The sequence below is a fragment of the Sorghum bicolor genome, chromosome 5 (genome assembly GCF_000003195.3).
Source record: "Sorghum bicolor cultivar BTx623 chromosome 5, Sorghum_bicolor_NCBIv3, whole genome shotgun sequence".
NCBI lineage: Eukaryota > Viridiplantae > Streptophyta > Magnoliopsida > Poales > Poaceae > Sorghum > Sorghum bicolor.
Window position 1 is genome coordinate 25,691,916 of NC_012874.2, and position 6,670 is coordinate 25,698,585.

Sequence of the window (6,670 nt, forward strand, 5' to 3'; positions counted from 1 at the left end):
ACACACAAACCTATGTTGAGGAATAATTATGAAGCGCTTGCGCCAACAAATAAATGTCTTCTCAGCTTCACCTAAGGTCTTCTCTCTGTCTCCCCCTTCTATGTCTAGAGGCACGTTGCCACAACCTTTCTCAACCCTATCAACCGAGACGCTAGCATATGCACCAGGTACTGGTCGATTATGGATTCTTGGAGTTCTCATTCGGTCGATAGGGTTGACAACAGTGATAGCCACCTTTTTTGTTGCATTCCCATCTGGTACATGCAGCTCACAGGTAGTAAAAGCCTCTGTGACATCATCCACGGGGAAGTGTAGCTTCGTGTCATCCTGAATTGTTGGTACTTCCGTGGATGCGCAGCTGCTTTTCAACTGGCCTGGGGGGCTAACGTTGACCTCAGGCTGTGATGTACCTTGCCCTTTCGTCATTTGACTAAGTGCTGCTTGCACTTGCCTTTGGATCTCCGCCTGCATCCATTCTTCACGAGCTTTCTCGCGCTCTTCTAACTGCAGAACAAAAGCTTCCAGGCGGCGGATCCGCTCTGCCTCCTCATCCTTCTTTCTCTGGCGGCTTCTGTAGGTATCTTGATCGGCTTGGAATGATTGCAGCCACGGAACTGCCCCATAGCCACTCGTACGCCCACCGTGCTCAGGATTTTCAAGCGCATAGGTGAGTTCATCCTTCTCCCTGTTAGGCCTGAACTTACCAGACTGAACCGCCTCTCGTGCACGGACTAGTCTCTCTGCTGCTCTAGATATTTCTTGGCCCTAAACTAGCGCCCCAGTGTCTGGGTCCACGCTTCCCCCATGACCGTAGAACCAATGCTTGGAGCGCTCGCTCCAATTCTTTGCTATTGTCTCGGGTGTGACCCCCCTAGCAAGCATCTCCTGTTCCATTCGGTCCCACTTGGGAACAGCACTCTTATAACCACCTGATCCCATATGATGGTGGTATGTCTTTTTACATGCATTCTCTTTGTTTCTATTGGCTTGTTCCTCGCCCTCTTCTGATGTTTTGTACTGCACAAAGTCATCCCAGAAGGCCCTCAGCTTTACATATTGCTTGAGGTTGAAATTTGGAGTCTCGTTTTTCTTGACATATTTATTGTACAAAGTCTTCTTCCAATTCTGGAAGAGTACTGCCATCTTCTTCATAGTCCAGTCATAAATTCGCACCTTTAACTCCTCATCGTTGGTGTCGAAGGTGAAAACGTCTGTGACGGCTTTCCAAACTAACTCCTTGTCATGATCAGAGATAAAACTGATCTCAGGAGCACCTCGCTTCTCTCTCCATTCACGAGCACTGATCGGTATTTGATCTCTCACAAGATATCCACAGTGACTAACATATTTATTTGCATGTTCACCAAGTGGTCTGCCTGTAGCTATCTCAAACTCAGAGATTACATAACGGCCCTCCAACGGCTTCTTTGGCCCTCGTGGAGGTACGCTTCTCCCCGTAGAGGTCGATCCAGAAGGCTACACGTAGATATAGAAACAAAAATACTAAATTAAAAACCAAGTAAGTCTAAAACCTAATGTAAGAGATGCATTAATTATATATGTTTACATTTGCATACCTCGCCAGTATTTTCTTCTTGTTGCACGACAAGTTATTGCTCAGGCGCATTGCCCTCTTGTTGCTCAGGGGCATTGCCCTCTTGTTGCTCAGTCGCATTGCCTTGCATGATCTCGTGGTAATCAATAAAGTACTGACTACCGTCGTCGATAATATTTTGAATGGCATCTTCCATATAATCAAGATCATCATGAGCACGGTCAGCCATTTCTATGTCTGCAATCATACATATATATATATTCTATATAAGATAAGAAATACACTAGAATAATATACTAAAAAATAATACTGGAATATATATTAGAGACTTATATACTACTACTAGTACTACTACAAATGAAAGTGTTGGAGTGCTCTAAAAATAATACTAGAATCTTTTAAGCCAAGTAATACACTAGAATAATATACTAAAAAACAATACTAGAATAATATAGTACAAACAATAACATATACAAAACCCTACTAGAATAAATTTGGTGAGTAAACACTACTAGAATATATATTAGAGACTTATATACTACTACTATTACTAATACAAATGAAAGTGTTGGAGTGCTCTAAAAATAATACTAGAATCTTTTAAGCCAAGTATTACACTAGAATAATATACTAAAAAACAATACTAGAATAATATACTACAAAACAATAATATATACAAAACACTACTAGAATAAATTTGGTGGGTAAACACTACTAAAATATATTAAGCCAAGTAATAGACTAGAATAATATACTAAAAAGTAATACTAGAATAATATATATACTAGAATAATATATACTAGAATAATATACTACAATTCAAATATACTAGAATAATATATACAAAACACTACAATTCATAATATACTAGAATAATATACTAAAAAGTCTTTTAAGCCAAATAATATAATAGAATAATATATTAAAAAATAATACTAAAAAATAATACTATAATAGTACAAACAATAATATATACAAAACATTAGAAATTAAAATATATGTTACAGACTATATGCATACTAAAATAATATACTAAGAAAATAATACTAGAATAATATACTAAAAAGTAATACTACAATAATATATTAACATGCATTATTTTTTAGTGTATATATATACTTAATATACTAGCATTCATTATTATATATAGAAAACACTAGAATCATATATATATATACAAAACACTAAAATCATATTTTCCAAAGTGCTAGGCGCATAAAATTATTCATAGCATTCATTTATTATCTCTACACCTAAAACATGTGAAATAGACCCGTCTATCGCTCCGTGGTGAAGCCGCTGAGGTCATTTGCGCCGACATGTGGGCCCCACTCTCTATTCCAGACACCTCCCCACCCCTCAGTATCCCCTACCCCCGCCGTCTTTACCTACTCCCAACGCCAACCGCCGCCTCCGCCCTCTACCGTCGATGCTGCGGCCTCACCCTACCCCTCTCCGGCCGACGATGGTGCTCTGCCCTCCGACCACCGCCAATCTCTGCCGGCTCGCCCCTGCCCCGTCCTGCCGCTGCCACGCCCCGTTGTTCCGTGCGCCGTCGTTCCTCCACTTGTGATCCCCCCCACTGCCCCCGCGGTGCGATCCCCTCCGCTCCAAACCTAGCAACGACGGATCTCGGGTTCGCCAAGCTTCTACCAGAGCAGGACCGCGGAGGACACGGCAACGGTCATGAGCGCCCCCTGCGACCGCGTGTGCGAAGCTGGCGTCAGCAGGTTGGGCTACCTCGATCTACAACCAGCCACGGACGAGATCCATAACCACAGGTGCCGCCGCCTCGTACATCCCCGACCCTTGATTTGCTCCCTGCCCATATGGACCTTTCTGAGCAAAATACGATGCAACTATAGACACCAATTGGAATAGGTAATTCCACAACACTGGACTTATTAGCCTGACATGCATAAAAACATATGTCTATTTGTTTGGCCAATTTTTAGCAGGCTAAAGTAGCTTGACATAGCTAATGTTATCTTGTTCATTGCTAGAACGGTTCTATTGGTTGATTCGCAATGTGAAATAGAAAATGGAAATGAATAAATCTCTAGAATTTATTGGTTGTTGCATTTCAGTCATGATTTCTAATGGAAAATTAATTGATTTATTATAGGAAAGTTGTTGCATTATCTCTTTGAGTTTGTGTGATTCAATTTTGGCCCTGTGTCCTACATCTTAGTTATTGATTTATTATAGGAAAGTTGTTGTTCTTTAATCTGGTTATTGATAAGCTGCTGTAGAATCATGTTGTTTGGCACATCTTATGCTAAATCTGTGAAAAACTTATGCTAAAACTTATAACCCATCATGTTGTTCATATGAAAATTTAACTTTGAACTCAACCTTCATTTACATATTAAGGACAAGCAACAATGTTTGCCATGAAGATGTGCCGGCCAAATAAAGATTCGAAACCAGTTATGAACGATCAATGTATTCAAAGGAACCGGAACTTCTGCTACTCATTCATGTAGGTAATTGGTAATCCAGAGCCTCAAGCTCCAAATAGGAGAGAGTATGTATGATGCTCCATTTTAAACAAGAGCTATAGCTGTTTTTTTTTCTGCTAGCTGTTTACTTGCATGTCATAATCACAGGGAGAAATTATTATTGTGGCTTAATACACTAACTAAAAATAGGAATCAATATGCGACTGTGTTCTTGAGCATTGTGTCAAGAGCCATAAAACTAGAGGTGCTATCCACCGGCGTTGCTGGAAACTACAATGGTGCATTGCAAGTAGAGTGTGTTCTGAAGAAAATAGAACAACCAATAGGTAGTTTAATGTCATATGATGATTGCTTTTAGCTACAAATGCCCAATATTGTGTGCATTTTGTAGATGTCAGTTGAGTTTCAGGTGCATTCCCCATTGGTGCCGACCGGGGAAAGAATATTGAGAAATACTGTAAGCAGAACGCTGATGGAACATGGGCCATCGTCGACGTCTCACTGGACAGCCTGCGCCCCAGGTCAGTCCTCAAGTGCCGGCGCTGGCCGTCAGGATGTCTGATCGAGGTAATGCCTAATGACTACTCAAAGGTCTGTAGTATGTACGTGATGAATTTTTCAGTTTTCTCACATTCTCAGTAGTTGATGGTTCAGAGACTAATCATTAGATGTTTATACTTATTATCTAAAAAATTTATGGTGCTGGTGCTCTGCTTCCTTTTGGGTATCCCAATGGCGGGGTAATTTGTAATAGGGAAGTTCATGCACATGCCCTGATGAGCAGATGAGCAGATGAACCTGACCAAATTACATGCACATGCCCTGAGAACCATTGGTTTGGTATGTGATCGCGGTTAATTTGGTCAAGTTCATCTGCTCATCGGCTTGTTCAGCTGTTATGTGTCGCCTAGAAGTAATGTAGCTTTCACAAAGTGAAGCAAGGACTTGGAAAATGCGTTAACTATTTGAACCGAGCAAGGACTTAGTAGTGCAGTAGTGCTAGAATAGAATAATATGGAGAAGATATTTGGATCTGTTGCTAGCATCTCATGAAAAAATATGGCAAAATATTTACTGAATCTGAATAACATGTAAGTAGTACAGTAGCATCACTGAAAATAATATCTTGTTAGTAGTAGTGCAGTAGCAACCTTGCCTAATATCCTGTAAGTAGATTTTCAAACATCCTGACTTAGGACCTGAATATATTTGAAAATGTTTTTGTGGATGTTGGCTAGAATGCCCCACAAAGATTAACTGAAGAATTTGGATCGGTTGCAAGAATCTCATGAAAAGATATTGCAAATTAATTACTGAATCTGAATAATAGGTAAGTAGTGCAGTAGTAGTGCAGTAGCATCACTGGAAATAATATCTTGTAAGCAGTAGTGCAGTAGCAACCTTGCCTAATATCCTGTAAGTACAAAACATAATTGTTTCTCAAGTCCTCACACTGAATAGCATGTTCTGTACCTTCCAGTATATCTCTGCTGGCTCTTGGGTGATGACTGACGAACAGTTCAGGTATTACCACATTTTTGTTGTAGTTACATATATATATAATTTAGAGTTGACAAACAATGTACTGATGCTATATTTTTTTTCTCTTCTTGGTCTCATGCCACATTTCCTGTACAGTATATGGCAATAGGTGCCTAGCAGCCACAGGAGATTTTTCAAGCAGTCAGAACGATCTCACTATTTTCATGTAATAGGTCCCTAGCAGCCACAGGTGATTTTTCAAGGAGTTATGTATACAGTCACACCTCTCTATTATGTATTTGGTGATATCATAACTCATTATTCTCCAAATTGTATCCTAACTGATGCACCTAATGAGATTACCCGTACACAGGTCGAGGCCCTCAACTCGACGCTCTAGTCAGTCATACGAATAGACGTCGATAACCGCAGCCTCGAAGATGGAAAAGGCGTCGGGCGAATCAATCAGGACTCGAGCACCAGCTACCGTCGAATACGGAAACAGGCTCGAGCGAACCAGGAGGCGTTGAGCGCAAGGACGCCGCCCGCCGCCTGACGCGCGCACAGGAACCAGGGCATTTAATGCGCCTGTCGCGTTCTCACCTAACACGCCAGTCACGGGAAGCGTGATAGGAAACAGACATCCGTCCTGTCGTTCTTTTTGCAGCCTTCCCCACCAAACAACCCAGAGCGTGTCAGGGCGCGGGAAGCAGGGATGGAACGTCTAATCAGGACCCACTCGAGACATCCAAGGTCAACGCTCTGGATACCAGGGCGTTACAAGGCATCCGACCCTCGACCAGACATGTTTCCTTCTTGGGGAAGGATTGGGCGTCGACTGACAACTCTGCGACCACTCCGACGTATCCGCCGCTATACCGTACAGGTGTGCAACCGGTGAACCAGTCCAAGACGGCGCGCAGAACAGGATACCGGGGCACGCGTAATCATCATCAAACTACCAGGACGGGACGGCTCGAGACCACGTCGGTACGGAGGCCTCGAGTAGGTCCGCGCGCCATGCCTCTATCGACCCCTACTCTGACGCCTATACTTGTACTCTGGGCTTCTCCTTGGAACTATAAACGGGGGTCCAGGCTCAGTTGCACAAAAAACTCTCTGCCCCTTTTTTCTTTTTTTTTTTTTTTTTTTTTTTTTTTTTTTTTCTTTT

General features: G+C 41.8%; 1 long non-coding RNA gene across 5 annotated transcripts in view; it reads left to right on the forward strand.

The window, feature by feature from the left end:
* LOC8155359 overlaps positions 2,880-6,670 on the forward strand; it is a 5,050-nt gene continuing 1,259 nt past the window's right edge. Inside the window, exons 1-5 of one of the 5 annotated variants that reach the window (XR_002453057.1) lie at positions 2,880-3,436; positions 3,929-4,584; positions 5,498-5,541; positions 5,656-5,749; positions 5,873-6,055. This is a non-coding gene — a long non-coding RNA (uncharacterized LOC8155359). Of the gene's footprint in view, positions 3,437-3,928; positions 4,585-5,497; positions 5,542-5,655; positions 5,814-5,872; positions 6,056-6,670 lie in introns of those variants that run through there. The other 4 variants (XR_002453055.1, XR_002453056.1, XR_002453058.1 and 1 more) reach the window with 4 other exon arrangements.